Source organism: Canis lupus, chromosome 10 (assembly GCF_003254725.2).
Source record: "Canis lupus dingo isolate Sandy chromosome 10, ASM325472v2, whole genome shotgun sequence".
NCBI classification, from domain to species: Eukaryota; Metazoa; Chordata; class Mammalia; order Carnivora; family Canidae; genus Canis; species Canis lupus.
The window spans coordinates 65161219-65174425 of NC_064252.1; the positions used below are offsets into that span (position 1 = coordinate 65161219).

At 47.8% G+C, this 13207-nt stretch overlaps 1 protein-coding gene across 3 annotated transcripts in view; it reads right to left on the reverse strand.

The window, feature by feature from the left end:
• Nucleotides 1-13207, reverse strand: part of SERTAD2 (SERTA domain containing 2) — a 114004-nt gene that overhangs the window by 13061 nt on the left and 87736 nt on the right. The window contains exon 1 of one of the 3 annotated variants that reach the window (XM_025469396.3): nt 10252-10444. The exons of 1 other annotated variant lie outside the window; for it this stretch is intronic. The gene's annotated coding sequence lies outside the window, so the exon portion shown is untranslated. Of the gene's footprint in view, nt 1-9557; nt 9876-10251; nt 10445-13207 lie in introns of those variants that run through there. One more of the 3 variants, XM_025469376.3, reaches the window with a different exon arrangement.

The window sequence follows — 13207 nt, forward strand, 5'->3', positions numbered from 1 at the left end:
ACCAAGACCCAAAGCGAGGCTGGCCAGAGAAATGGCTCAGAGACAACTTCTGAGCACGGAATATTCTCATTTCTCTTCTCCTCCCCCCATATACTTGCCTTAAGATGCATTCTGGGTCCTGTGTTTGAGGTGGTCCAAACAGAGAACTTCTGTGCCTAAGAAAGGACACCTCCCACCGGCCACAGGGCACAACTCTGAGAAATGGTTCTCCTGTCAGACTGTCACACAGCAACTCCCAGGCAGGACGGAAAAGCCGGATCCAACTGGGGGCGGGGGGGAGCCACACTTGCTTAGACAACTTTTTACACTGGTAAAATAGTACACCTTAAAAAACACACAGGACTCAGAAATCTGATAATGTCTACACTTTTTAACACCCTCCCTCCCCCAAGTAACAACAGAACACACCCAGAAACAAAAAGCAAAAAGGCCACCCTATAAAGGACGCGGTAGGTTGAGGGGTGGCGGGGGCAGGCGGACAGGATCACGGAAACAGCAACAGGAACAGGCCCAGTCCTCCAAGGGCTCGCCACCCACGGCTGTGCCGATCGCCACGCTGCTCCTGGAGGTGGTAACAGAACCCCCAGCTCGGGGTGGGTGGTGGCGTGGGTGGGGGAGACCGGGCGGAACCAGCCCTCCCAAAGGCGGCCTTCAGACCCCAAAGTGACTGCCTCTGGCCTCGGGGAGTGGCGGAAACAGGGGCAAAATTCCAATGGGGAGCAAGCCTCTCTGCTTATTACAGGCAGGGCCAGGACTCCCAGAGGACAGGGGACAGTGTCAGTAACAGAACCCCTAAAGCTGCCCGCACTGGGAAGGGGTTTTGCTTTGTGTGTGTGCGTGTGTGTGTGTGTGTGTGTGTGTGTGTGTGTTTTAAACAGAGCAAAAAAAAAAAAAAAATCCAACCGAAGCTCATCCAGGATGAGGTCCCTGCAGTAACATCCATGCTAATTGGTAAGTAAGACAAAGCCTCCCCTAACAAATCAGCAATGTAATTATGAAGCCAGTCACTAGATGAAGCCAGTTAGGCGCGCTCGGGCGCTATTCTGAAGCTGTAACCCGACACCACTGTTTGCCGCGGCGCCTCCTCCGGCTCTGCCCGCTGCGCTGGGGTCTGGGGGGGCTCGGGGGGCTGGGGGGACACCCCCCCCCCACTGCACTGCCTTGGGGACCCAGGCAACAGTCCTCTCGGCTTTCTCGACAGCGCCTTAAAGCCTAGAGATAAAACCCAAACCCGGCCAGGGAGTCCGCCTGTAACTAAATTGAAAAACATAAAAACAAAAAACTTTTACTCTCTGCGAATGAATGTCTTCTGAAGTCCACATTTTAAGAAACTCCAGCTTTCCCTCTCAGGAGTTTTACTTCCAAACTTCCGTGAAACTGGGGACAGTTTCAGACACAGTTGGTTTGTCAAATATAATCTTTTCTCTTGGAAAAAAAAAAAAAAAAAGCAGAAATTTAAACCTGGACAACTAACTGCGTTTAGCAGGCAAAACAGACTCAAATTCTGGGAGAGAATGTTTCAAGTAAATATTTCTTTGGAATATATTATGGCCTTGCTAATAAACATCTGGAAAGAAAAATGGTCTTTTCAGAATGTAACTGTTCAGTAGTATAAAGGGTTTCTAATAGCCTCCTTATTGGTTCCTCCACCAGCTGGGCATTTTAGTTCTAAGCTAACCCTGAAGCAACTGGGGACACCAGTCACCTTCTTCCAAAGACAGTGGAAATGCTAACTATTTAGTTTATTTTACCTGGGGATTCTGGCTAAAAGCACCACACCCTTAAAATAAAAGACTAAGCAGAAATATACAGATTCCTAAGTTGAACAAAAACATAACCAATACATGATGCCTGGACTTGCTTTAAAATGCTCTAGAAACAAACAAACAAACAAAAAACCGGTCATGGAGATGAAATAAAATCGACAAAAACGTCGACAACTATTGAAACCGGGTAATAAGTACAAGGGGATGCGTTGCACTCTACTTTTCGGGTGTTTGGAATTTTCCATAATAAAAAGTTAAAAACACCCTCCCAACGCCACGCGTCCATACAGACGTTTAAAATCCCACGAGTGAAAAATCAAGTAAGCGCAATACATCAATTGCACCGTCGGCGAGAACTCTCCATGACTCGATGGTGAGCTTCCCCAGAAGGCGGCTGTCGAGGCCGAAGCCGATGCCGGGTAAACAAGCAAGCCCGGGGCAAGTCCACTCCTCTCCAGCTCCGAGAAGAGGCGCAGGCACAGCCGCGAGGGGGCGCGCCCGGCAGCGACCTGGGGATCTCCCCAGGCCCGCACAGGCCAGGAGGGGGGCCCCACGGGCCAGGCCGCGCGGGACCCTGCGAAGCAAGCCAACAGCCCTGCCAAGACCCGACTAAGTCATGTTGGGCTACGGGTCAGGCTCTGAAAATGCTGTCCTGAGAGAAAGGCCGTTGCCTGTACCCAAGTGACACTTGCCGTTTCAAAAACCACAGGTCGAAACCCCTGGAGGAGTCCTGAAGTGAGAACGCACAACAGCAGCAACAAACATACAAACATACAAACCCAAGTCAGGACTTGGGAGAAGCCAACAGTTCAGAATTTCCAGGGGAGGGGGTGGATCCTAAAGTGGACTCCCAACCACACCAGGAGTCCGTCTTGGTGTCAGCATTAAGAATTGTACTAGTATTGAAAAGCCTTCGATAATCCTAGTGCTTCTTCAGAACAGTGCTTCCACGCTAAACAGACAGCTGCTTCAGGCAGTTATTTGGGAAAACTTCATAAAGGATACGGGGAGGAGCCATTTAATTGTAAAATGTAACAAAGTTAACCTTAGATAATGAAACCAGTTACTGTGTAACTAGCTTGCTGAAGTTTTTTTTTCTACTCAAATTACAAGTTGTGGTTCTATGATGCTGTATGTTCCACAATAATGTCCATGAGCCATGAACTATTATCACCAATCTTTCCATTTGAAACTTTATAAACATATTATTTTTATAATAATTTATTACAATTGTTAAAATTACGATGCTAATTCATACTAATTGGGTGTCAGGAACATCTTTTAACATGCTGAATCTAAAGACTCATAATCAATTAAGGGAAAAAATTCTTAGACTTCAATTTCTTTCTTTCCCTTGAGATAATGTGTCCGTATAGGCGAGGCGGCCTTGCTCCACCCCCATTCCCGCGCATAATGAAAATATTTTTTTCTCCTGTATTTATAATTGCTTGGATGGGATTCTGGTATCAACTCTCCTGTAGCGTCTTTTCCCCAAAGATACCTTGTTTTTCCCCTCACGTTAGAGACCCTTAATAAACAATGTCAAGGGGAATAAAAAGGCTTAGGGTAGAAACCAGATGCTTTGCCAAAAGTTAAGTGACAGTTTTTTTGTATGTTTTCTTTTAAAGAGAGCCATCGGATATATTAAACAGTCACCCTAAAACAGGCCAATGTAATTTGTTAGAATGAATCTGTATATTAAAAAAAATTGCATCTTTAGTTAAAACAAAAGGTTGTCTTCCAGGCTTTGTTAGCCAACTACTTGCCACTGAAACTAACAAAAACTAAGCATGTTACTTACATCAGGAAGCATTTCTATGCAAGTGTTTCTTATGGACTATGAAGGTTTTTGTTTTTTTATTTTATTTATTTATTTACTTTAAAAAGATTTTTTTTATTTATTCATGAGAGACTCAGATAGAGAGAGGCAGAGACACAAGCAGAGGGAGAAGCAGGCTCCCTGCAGGGAGCCCGATGCGGGACTCGATCCCGGGTCTCCAGGATCACGCCTTGGGCTGAAGGCAGGTGCCAAACCGCTGAGCCACCCAGGAATCCCTATGAGGGGTTTTTAAACTCAAATTCAGAATGCTTTATTACTGTAAAAAAAATCATTTTAAAGAAGACAGGTTATAAATATGCCTCACAAATATCGAACAAATTTTGTCTTTTAACTTCCACATGCAGTCTAGTTATTTTTTAAAATTCACTTAATGAGTAAAACTGAACCCTGTACCGTAATGGTCCAAATCTGGTTTCCTTAAAAGAAATTTCTACAACAAGACATACATGAGAGGATAAAAACTAACTGAAGGTATAGGATAACAGAAATATACTTAAGAGACACATGAGAGGGAGTAAACTATGGAGGGTGCAGTCCCATATGAGTGACATCCATACTTGGCATGTTTATTTTAGTTACTCCTAAGAATTAGGCAGGCTAGTGATAAGGTTTTACAAAGACAATTTAAACTTTATATCATATACTTGAATAATTTCACAAAGTAGAAAAAAACAGACAAACTAAACCAGAGAGCAGTAGATGATAGTTTGTAAATATGGCCAGCATTCATTTTTAAAAGTAATTTTGGGGCTACCTTGAGATAAAACCTATTTCTTTATGAGGACTTCTGCATATTGATAATTAAAGACCCATGGAATGGAAAGTCACTTGGTGGAAGACAGTAGGAATAGCCAGAGTACCACACTGAACATGGTAAGTATAGTTTTCTACGGAACCGACCTCCTAACACTTCAAAGACCTTCAGTGACCCCTAAGCACAGCCTTCCTCCAGCCTACTGCACTTGCTACCCCTAACATGCCGTTCGCCCTGCCTATCTTCAGGAGTTTCAGAAGCAAGAAGGCAGGTGCCACTGGAAGAATCCACGCTTTGAGTCTGTAAACCGCTCGAGCTAACGATCGTCACCAGGTGAAATCGATTTTATTTTACGTTTCCATATGCGGTAAAACATATTTTTAAAAAATCAGCCTGTTTTAAAAAGTACTCGGAAAAGAACATCACCAAATTCATGCCAAGCAGAGAGGCAGCACAAACATTTCTTCTTCAGCTGCAGACCACAGAGTTCAAATGCACATGGAGGCTCCCTCCAAGGAGAGAAATCTGAAAAGCAAATCTGTCGCATGCGTTATTTTAAAATGGGCTAACCACTCAGGGAGGATCAGTTTAAAACAGTTGCCACCTTGTTATCTCAGTTAGTGTGGCTAGAGTTTTATGCAAACCTGTTTTGGGGTAGAGATGACCTTGGGACTTTGAGATTCCCTGAGTTCAACTCCGGTAACACTTCTAAACACCAGGGTGGGGTGCTCCAAACCCCAGGAGCTGCGGCGTGGCGTGGAATGATAAGCAGCCACCAGGAGAGGAGAGCAAGGAGCTAAAGGTTGATCTGCAGCAAGCAAGTGGCATATCCGTGTGTAACTCTGTGACCGTGGCACATTCAAGTAGTTCTTTTTTTCTTTTGTTCCACGGATTCACACAGCCCTCTCTAACCATGAGTGTGCCTACAGAAAATGCCCTTAAGAGCCGGAATCCCTTCCCTTCACTATTCCACACGGAACACCCTAGAACCACAGAAGATGCCTGGTGTAGGGGGCTTCTTGGCAGTTAACCGCCTATGAAGCTTATTACGGCAAAAACCTGAGAACCGCTTGGTAACTCTGCAAAGTTACAGGTTCTTGCAGGGAGACAGAAAGATAGTAATTCAGACATGAATCAGTTTTAAGAATTTAGGTTTGCTGCTACCTGGAGTCACCAGAGAAACAAAGCTGCCTTTGGGCACCTAAAACTAGTCAGACCTGCTGTAGCGGTTGCACGGTGGTGGCTCGAGCTGCCCTCCGCTCTCCTCCCTCCAGCCCCCGCCCCGCGCATCCGCATAGCTTGCTTCCCCCAGGGCGGTGCCGGGCCGGGCACACTCACCCCTCGTCCTGCCATCCCCGTCCCAGGCCTGCCTGTCCCTGGCCGGCCAGGCCTGCTCCGAGGCGGGCCCAGCGCTGCACGCCCAGTGGGTGAGTGCAAGGGGAGGCCACACGGGCCAGCAGATGCCCGGCTCCTTTCTGAACCCAGGGCGGCCAGGGGGACAGAAGACAGCTTGTGCGATCCTGGGTTCCTAAAATACATAAATCAAATAAATGGTGGTGTCCGTGTCAGTGAATCCTGGCAGGTATTTCCAGTTGAGTTCAGACGAGGGACAGAAGACCTTGACTGGAGACGAATGAGCCTTTCCAGGTTTTGGAACCCTCAGAACCACAAAGAGAGCCGAATTTCCAAAAGGGAATTTGCACTGTCTTGTCTCAAGTGCTGAGGGGAAGTGAGAAGCATTGGTTTTGTTCTAGTAAAAGTCATATGTTTTCAAAGATACTGTGATTTTTTATTTTGAAATTTTTGTGTTTCAATGAGAATTTTTTTAGACTGCCAAGCATGTTTTTGTTTGTCTCATGATCTTCAGGAAAAAAAGAAAGAAAGAAAAAGAAAAAGAAAAAAAAAAAAAAAAAAGCACAAGGCATCTATTTATTACCCAGAATAGGAATGTCGTCTTATTGGCCTGACATATGCCATTCACAGATTCATACAAAGAATGAACTGCCACACAGTGCTCATGGAGAAAGACACTGCTCCACACAATGAGTGATGGGCGCTCCAGGGGACAGTTCTGTTCACAGGGTTTCCCAGCATCTGCACAGAGGGCAGAAGTTTGCTTTTCATACCAATTGCACTGGCCATTGGAGACAATTTTTTTTTTAAAGACACGCCAACTTTGGTGAGTAGCTGTTTCCTTCAAGAATATTAAAACTAAATATTCACATACTTCTTAAGCAGGAGTCCTAGCTTATGGGTTTCTATCACCTGTTTAAGTAATAAGTATTAACAGTAGGTAGAAAATTATGGTTTATGTATATGCAAGTGTCTGCAGAATTTTTATGTTCTGTTGCTCAGTATTAATGGAAAGATCTATGAAGGTAGGTGCTACCCTTACTGTAAGGCCACTTTTCGCTTAAAACTGAAGCTTGCCCTCTGGTGCCTTTAGCATATATGCGATCTTTGGACTCAGTAATCAAAGATACCTCTCTCTTTCTCTTTCTGTCCTGTGCCAAGAAACTACTGTGACTAGAACCATCTCCTACAGGATATGCCATAACAATAAATATGAAATTTCTGTAGCAACAAGAGTTTTAAAAAAATTCTACAAGTGAATTAAAGTTCACACTCCTCAATATCACATTTATCTCTACACGTTTGTAATCTACATACAATACTGACAGTGGTCTTGATTTTTCTGATATAAATGGAATACGAAATAAAGCTTCGTGCTTTTACTAGTAATCTTTAACAAGAAACCACAGCAAAAAAACCAAAAACAAACTCAAAAAGTTCCTGTTGTAGATTTTACCTTTTTTAGTTCATTAAAGTGTAAAATATTTTGACAGAGGATAGCCTTGTAATATAACTTGATACCAATAATTTGTAGTATGCTACTTTATTTAAGCAAAAAAACCCTCCCCTTTATGCATTTGTCTGTATTTTTGACCTCCCCATGCCTTTTTTTATGTTTTGTGTCTGTGTCTCTCTAAAGTACTGTTATACTTTTATTCTGCCTTTGGAGCGTTATTTAAAATAGTGGATACCAAAAATATCAGTTGCTACATACATTTGAGTGAGTTTTAAAATAGCAAAATTTTTACTATTTTCTATGCTCATTATTAATAATACAGTGCACGGCAACTGAGTAAAATTTATATTTCAGTTTCTCGCTAAAAAAGCTTCCAAGAGGGACAATTCAGTAAACGGGAGCCTAAAGAATTTCAAAATCTGAATTAATATCCTTCTCTTAGTTCTTAAAGGGAAACAAGCCTGAGCAGCTGTTACCTAAGAAGCTGTGACACTTGCCTGACAATAACACTGTTCCTTAGGACACCTCTTGTTGTATATACTTGGTTGGTATTATAAATTGTGAGTCCGCTCTCCTACCTGTTGTAATACAGCAAGGAACAGACTGTTAAAAGGGGAGAGAAAAAAAAGACTATCAAATCCATTTCGTAGGATTTGTCACCTGACAGCAACATGGTTATGTACGTTTTAATGGGGGGGGGGGTATTTCCAAGGGTTCCAAACTTGATGAGCAACATAAACAACTTCATATTAACATATAATTTCTCTAAATCAGTCAGTGAGGCTAAAGGAAAACTTTCCAACATTTGTCTTTCTTTTTTTTCCACAAAGAAACTGATAAAATTAACAGGAAAAGCAGAGATCCATGTAGAAGCTATTCTTGCTCAGGCCAGAAGCTGGGTCTTCCGATGGGTATTTTCACCCTCACAGCACACCCTCGCTCACTCAAATCAGAATAGACTGCTATAAAAAGTGGGAGCAATGGGAGGAGCTCTTGGAGTGAGGCATGCCTTCTGGTTAGCTGAGCAACTATCCCCTTCACCCCCCTCAGCAAAACAATGGAGAGGCTCTCAGGTGGACTGTCCTCCAGGGGTTGAGTGGAGCCAAGAGCCCACTTCAATCTTGTCAGAGACTAGTCCTTAATTATAAAATGCTACTTTGAGCACTTAAGGCCTCGCAGATCCTATTGGCTGCGACAACTTCTAGGTTCTTTACACACACATTATGGACATTTCTTAACATACATTGGGAAATCAAAAAGCTTATTTCGCGAACAAAGCTCGAAAACACGTTCTGCCTTCCTTAAGACTAAGCGGGGCTGCCCAATGCAGTTCGAATAAAAACTGCTATCGTGTGAGGCTGTATGTCTCGCCCTGCTGATTGCCCTTCCTCATTCAGAGCCTGTAAAAACTTACTTTCTACCACCCGAAACATTCTGAAACTGCCCATTTTGAAAGCAAAAAGTTATCCTAAGACAGGCTACGTACACCTAATCTTTTTGTGAAATTTAAGACTAAACGCAAAAGACTCCTCCTATCTCTATCGCTACTACTTCTGCTAAAGGTAAGCTAACTAGCTGAGGGCCAAGAATAAAAACAAGAACAACTTGGGATTTTCTCTGGATGCGCTGGCCCTCTGACGGCACCCTCGGCCCTAGAGGTACAAAGTCCAGGGCCAGGGCCAGCTGGCTCCCCTCGGCCCCCTCCCTCTCAGGCAGAGGCGGTTACCACCAAGATGACTTGTAGGTTTCTAACTCAAAAGCCAGTGTCACGTTAAGTTTAATACACACATACATTCAAAATCCATTCACTTGTCACGAGCGGAAGGGGGAGGTTTTCGAGCTAAAAGCACAGGCAAACTCACAGAAACACACCATAGCAAGTTAGATGAAGACCCGGTCAAGGAACCCAAAAGTGAATCCAGCAATCCGAGCCTTAAAAAAAAAAAAAAAAAAAAAAGTCTCGTGCGTTCACAACAACACAACGGCCACAACACGCACACACATCCCAGCTGTAAGAGCGACAGCTCAGGCTGCCTCGGCCCCAGCGCCGGGCTCCGGGCAGCGCCGACCCCTCCTGACCCGGGCCCGTGACTGCCCGTCCCCCGCCCTTCCCCCAGCAGATCAGCCCGCGCAGGCTGGGGGGGCCCGGCGCCGCCCCCGCCCCCGCCCCCGCCCCCGCCCCGGGGGTCTCAGGGTGCGCGGCCGGGCAGCAGGGGGAGGGCGCGCTCCTCCGGGTACCTGCACCGGGCCAGGTCCCCCGGCCCCGGGCCCCCCTCCGCCCTCCGCCCTCCGCTCTCGGGCCCCGGCCCGGCCCCAACGCCGCCCCCCACCCGCCGGGAGCCCGGCGCATCCGAGGATCCCCTCCAGCCTGGCGCCGGGAGAACTTACCACATGCAGCTCCACCTGGGAACTAACGCATCAGGAGGGGTTTCCGCCCACTCCTCAAGCTACTCCCTGTCCATGCGGAGTCCCCGCTCCGGGGGCCCGAGGGTGGCGCCGGGGAGCGGGCGGCCGGCGAGACCGAAGCTAAGACTCCGCAGTCCTCCGCCGGCGCGCTCGGAGCATTATACAATGGTGGCGGCGGCGGCGGCGGCGGCGGAGGAGGAGGAAGCGGGAGGCGGGCGGAGGGGGCGCCCTGCCCGAGCGAGCGGCAGCTCGTGCTCCAGCACCCGCCGTGCAGGAGTGACGTGCGGCCAGCGAGCCTCCCGCGAGCTCCGGCCCCGGCGCCGCAGGCCCCGCCCCCGCCCGGCCCCGCCCTCCCCAGGCCCCGCCCCCTCCCCCTCCCCTCCCCTCCCCTCCCCTCCCCTCCCCTCCCCCGGCGGTCCCGGGAGGCGCGATAAAGGCCGAGCCGGGCCCGGCCGCCGCAGGCCCCGCCCTCCGGCCCCGCCCTCCCGGGCCCCGCCCCCTCCAGGCCCCGCCCCCTCCCCCGGCGGTCCCGGGAGGCGCGATAAATGCCGAGCCGGGCCCGGCCGCCGCAGGAGCAGGAAGGGGCAGGCGGAGCACGGGAGACGTCGGGTGGCAGCGCCGCCCCCGCTCCCCTCGGGCCGGCGCGCCCTTTATTTTCTCTTAAGCAAAGACTTACGGAGATGGCGAGAGGGACAAGAGGCAGTCCGGCCAGGGGACCTCCGCTAACCGCCCGCAATCCCCTCGCACTCCAGAAAACACTCATGCAAATGACCGAGCGGCTGGTGACAAAGGCGGCGGCGAGTGCAGCGCGCGCACAGCCCGCTGAGTCGCGCGACCGCAAATATGACAAGCATCTGAGCTATTCGGCAACTCGGGGCCGGTCAGCGGGGCGGGCAGGGTCCCGCGGGGGAGGGGGGCCGCGGAGGTGAGGGGCCGGCGTTCGACCCCGGGGTCACCGGGTCCTCGCGGTCCCCGGAGGGCGGCGGGGGGGGGGGGGCGGGAGCGTCTGCAGCCGGGACCCTCGCCTCCGGGCGCACGCGTGGCCCGCAGCGCTGCACCGGGGCTGCTCCGGGGCTGCACCGGGGCATGCTCCGGGGCTGCGGGGGTCGCCGAGCCAGCCGCTCCCCGGGAGGAGGACGGAGCCCCGCCGCTCCTCCGGGCGGAGCGCTCGCAGGTAGGGAAGCCAGGCTCGGGGTCGGAGGCCGAACTTCCCAGGGCACCACCTTCCCCACCCCCACCCCACCCCCACCCCTTAAGAAAGCACCTACTTCCACGTAGCAGGAGCATTTCTACTAATTGCGAGAGCTGTGCCAATTTACAAACACCAGGAAAAGAGAGACAGGCTCCCTCTGGAAGATGAATGCTCCGTTTAAAAATTGCACGCGCGTCCAGCGTAAAGATGCTACAGAAAAGTGATTCAGGCACCTTCAGATTTTGGCTGCCACTCCAGTCACTACCGTCTCAGATCCCTGGCGTTTAGGGGTTCACTACACTAGTTATAGTTAAGGATAAGAAAGCGTTAAGGCCTAGCTAACCTAAAGTCGTTGCCATCAAGACCGGTTGAGACCTATTCAAGTCTTCTGGAATAATTTTGTTATCAATTAAATTGATGATCTTATTGAAATTAAACCTGGGTTAAAATGCTGGTAGGGACGGCGTTGTTTTCTTGTTTTATCTCTAAGGAGAATAAAAAAGGTTCTTACTTGACCCTCACTATAATTAAAATCTCACGGATTTTTCTTTTAAGTGTAACCAATGCCCAAACCTAATTATTTGTGGATATCTCTGGAAAGTTTCGTTCTAGTGGCGCTCCATATTACACATCATGGAAGTAATGCTCGGGGCCCTCTGCAGGTCCTGCTCAGTCTCTGCCTGGGTGGCGGAGCATTCAAACATTTTGCTGCGAAAGCCAAGATATTTTTCATTTCCAGAGTTCTGCCTTTTTGAGACAACGGTAACTACTAACAGTTTCCTAACCACCCACTCACTTATACTTTCAAGCGCTCACTTTAAGGAAAAGCCATCGAAATAGAAGCTGCAGTAATCTCTTCCTGTGATATCTTTGCAGCAGAGGCCAGAGGCTCTGTTGAATTTAAAATTTAAATTGTTATTCACGAATGGAAGTTAGCAGCAAGTTAGACTTGCAGAATTTTTGTGACACTTGGGTACTCTCTACCAAATGGATTTCCAAAGGCAGCGTTCCTGTACAGAAGAACTGAGGTCAGAAAAAAGAACTGAGGTCAAAGTGACAACTGTTGTGTCTCCAAGTTCTGACTTCCTGGGAGAGCAACCTGAGTCTTTGGGGGATAAGGTTTTCACCTTTCCACACTTTTAAAGGAAGTAGCCTCTTAAGAGTGTGCCCATTATATATACGGGTTCCACTTCCCCCACTTTTAGATTCTGGTATCTTTCACCAAAGCATGAAGTGGCAGCTTGGGCAGCTGCTACTGTGGTGCGACACAAGGTGGTTAACCGCCCCTCCCCCAGGCCGAGCCCCCCCCAGCCCGCACCGCAATCCCTGCCTGGCCCTGGGAGCCCAACTCCACAGATAGGAAGAGCCCTCCCTTGGGCTTTTGAAGTCCACTCCCTTCAGTATGCAGTGGTCTGATTTTTAAGAAAGCCTTGCTTATTCCTAGCCAATGAACAAGAAATGTTTCGTGAACATGTAAGTGTGGTTTTTCACTCTCACTCTTTGGAACATTTAAGAAGCCCATTTAAAATAATCCTACCCTCAGGATTTAGAGTTTAGAGTTTCTCCTTCTCACTTTCACGTATAAGAAATGAGGCCAGCCATCCACATTCAACTATCAGCAACATATCCGTTTGGGGAGAGAACAAACATGGCTCTTGTAAGTACAGGACGGTGATGGTAATTTGCAAAAATACTCATTAGTTTAGTTTCAGAGAGGTGCTTCTCAAGCGTGCTTTGTATTCTGGGTACTAGTTTGCACTTCACTGCTTCTCTTTGAGAGTTTCTGTGCCTTCAGGTCTTGCAAACTACTAGACTACTTCACTAACCAAAGGCCACTTTTAGCACTTCATTAGCATGCACCCAAGAAATGACACCAGGACAAGCCCGCTGTATAAACCAGAGAAACAAAGACTTTAAAACGGTTCTAAACTTTAATTTTTCTTTCTCCTTTACTGTAATTTATCTGTGGTTCCACTTAAAATACTAGTAGTAATCAACTCCACCTATATACCTGGGAAATGTTGGTCTTATGGAGAAAAAATAAGATAAACATGTCAGTTACTGAAACACATTGTATGCGGCCAGCTGGGCTAAATCATCTTTTCATGGAAAATACAGACATCTCACTGAACCTGGACTTCCCATTCACTGATAACTTAAAACCGTTAACTTCAAAATCAAGTTCTGGAAGTCACATCACCCAACTGAGATACCAAGGAGTTGATACAGGACACAGTGATCCGGAAAACTCTACTTTCTCACAAAGATGGCACAGACAGGTTCAGTACTTTGCAGCCACTAGCAATTTAAAGCTTCATGGTAGCAACCGAGCACCTTAACACGTCCACTTCTGCACACTCCTCTCCACCTACTTTTGTCAGGTTTTTTCCCTCTTTCTCCCTGAAGTCACGGCTCACACAAGCAGAACTTCAACTCCAGA